A 2,740-nucleotide genomic window follows, 5' to 3' on the forward strand; every position below is an offset into this window, starting at 1 on the left:
TAGCGCTGATCATGAATAATAATATGTGTAATAACAAATAAGAAATACATTATTTAATTATTAATATAAATGATCAAATTAAACAAAAACTAATGAAATAACAGATAATTATTGTTTTTATTTTAAAAAATCGATCATATTATTTTCTGATCATATTATATCCCAATAATGTTAAGAATAAAAGCATTTTATTTTTTATTATGACCTTATTATATCTAAAATCATATAAAAATGTGTTAAAGCCCATGTTATGTACCGATGATAATAATAAAATAGAAATCATATATATGGTCTGTCTTTTGACATAAATGGGTATTAAACGTTTGTGGAAACATATATAGCAGCAGTGTTGGTCCAAAAGGGAAATATGTTGTTTTATTCATATCATAGGCTATGCTATGCTTTATGGTAATGGTCTGTTGCTGTGGTTAGCAGTTTATTGTCACCAGAGCTACTATTTCCGTAACAACTTTCCCTGAGATAACACATGTTTGCTTGGAAAAACACTGAGCCTGCGTTAAGTGAGGTAAGACTTTGTGATGTTGTATTATTCTGAATCTTTTAATTGTGATGTTAAGGACAAAAGATGAGACTATTGTTGTTTTGTTGGGTATTCCCGTAAGAATCCGAGAGCGTCACAGTCTGCAGCTTCCTCTGCGCCCACTGGGCTGCACTGAATCACAGACGCGATAACAGTGTTTCTCCCTGCTGCTCCAGACGCTGCCCTTCTCGTCGGCAACAGGCTCCTCCGCCGTGGGCCCCTGTGTGGAGCTGATGGAGGATGCAGATAAGACAGGCTGTTGTGACTGAGCAACATGTTATGATGATCCGATAGCTTCTCGTAAGTCATCATGGTGTTTGTGTCTGCACTGGGCTGCATGTGTGCGCATGTGTGGAATGTGTGTGACATGCCAATTACATAGAATGTACAGTGGTAAACTCTTATAAAAACCCTTCAAAAGACAACGTAGAGAACTATTAACAAATTGGCATAATTATCGAAAGTAAATATGCTCTGCCCCTCTTACTGATCAAGTATATTGTAATACAATAGATTATTACTGTATAAGCAATTATGCTCTTTTTCAGGTTTCATACTTGTATTTAGTGCCTCCACTGCAACATGTTTCCATGCTTTAAATGTCAAAAAGCTCTGTTTAAGAGCTCAGTCTGCTCTGATTGGTTAGCTGGCCGACTCTGTTGCGATTGGTCAAATGTCTAGAGATGTCCCGTCGCTCAGCATATCACGTACAATGTGTTTGAGCGCTAGCCAATATGGGAGTCAGTGTTACATAGGGATGTCACTATGTTCCGGAAAACAAAGGAGTCCAATGGAGTTATTTCAGGCAGGGTTTGGAAGAAAAATATGTAAAAATATGTATATTTATCATTAGTTTACAGAACTTATGTCAACATCTAAATGTTCCTAATTGAGCGTATGTCATGATGACCATGTCACATGTGGGTTTTTTTGTTTAAATGAGGTGTCCCTTGATTTGATTTGATTTATTTGACACATTAAAAGAGAGCTCAGAGTGCATGACAAAGATTTAAGGAAAAATGATAGCAAGCAATGAATATATATTAAAGTTGCCTCAAACATTCATATAAATTAAATTTGTTGAGACTTTTACAAGAGAATGTGTCTTTGTGTAAAACTGATGGACATCTAAAATGGGACATGGAAACAGGACACAGCGGGTGCTCTCCCCTGCTGATAACGTACAGTGTGTGCATTATTTGCTTGTATTTTTTGGACAACAAAAACAACATTAAGCTCCAAAACACATTACAGACAATCTCCAAACTGTAGATTGCTCATGGTCTGCTGGCATGTTAAAGTGTCTCGCATTATGTCGAAGGGCGGTGTTGCCTACGTGCAAGATCAGAGTGCCACCAGAGATGCCATGCCTCGTCTCCACTCTACCATGTACGTCTTGTTAAACCCCTGCAGCAGCAGGAAAGTCTTCCTGTCTCTCTCAATCTCTTTCAGACCACACATGAAAGAGTTCAAAGAGTAAACCCATATCTGCCTTTTTCGTTTGCTAAAGTGTGCTTTCTGGTATTAGCAATGGATGGAAATTGTAGTATCAGTGAGTACAAATGTAAGATCTTTGTTTACTTAGAAGTCACGCTCACACAGGGGCCCTCGAGTAAACATGTGCTATCAATACTCTCACTCTCTGCTTGACATGCTGCTATTGATGACAGCACAGATGGTATGTAAATGAATGGAAGCTTGTAAAGTGCATTTAAAAAAGCATTTATGGGAAAATCCAACAATTTCATGGGTTCTTGGTGGTCTTGGGATGTAGAAAAAGTGTACATTTAAGTGGTTTTCCCTTTGAAACAAATAAGGATTCGACATTTGTTGGAGGAAATTCATCATTGCTACTGCAACAACTAGCAAAAGTTCATTTTATATATATTTATTTTGTTTTGAATATATATTTCACACAATCATTTGATTAAATCAAAAGCTATGAAGTATAAAAATGAAAAGCAATGTAAAGTATGTTGGTTCAAACAGCATCACACATTATTTGCCTTATTAAAATATCAAAATATTTTTTCAAATGTTTTTTGATAGCCTTTTATTCCAATTTAAAACATGAAATGAACATCTGCTTGAAAGCACTGAGTATATTATTTTTGCAGTACAGTAGTGACACCTTGTGGCCACATGGGGAACCACCAAAGTGCCACTTTACATGCAAAGATTGTGTGTCTCCAGCGGGCG

This window comes from Eleginops maclovinus, chromosome 6, assembly GCF_036324505.1.
Source record: "Eleginops maclovinus isolate JMC-PN-2008 ecotype Puerto Natales chromosome 6, JC_Emac_rtc_rv5, whole genome shotgun sequence".
Taxonomy (NCBI): domain Eukaryota; kingdom Metazoa; phylum Chordata; class Actinopteri; order Perciformes; family Eleginopidae; genus Eleginops; species Eleginops maclovinus.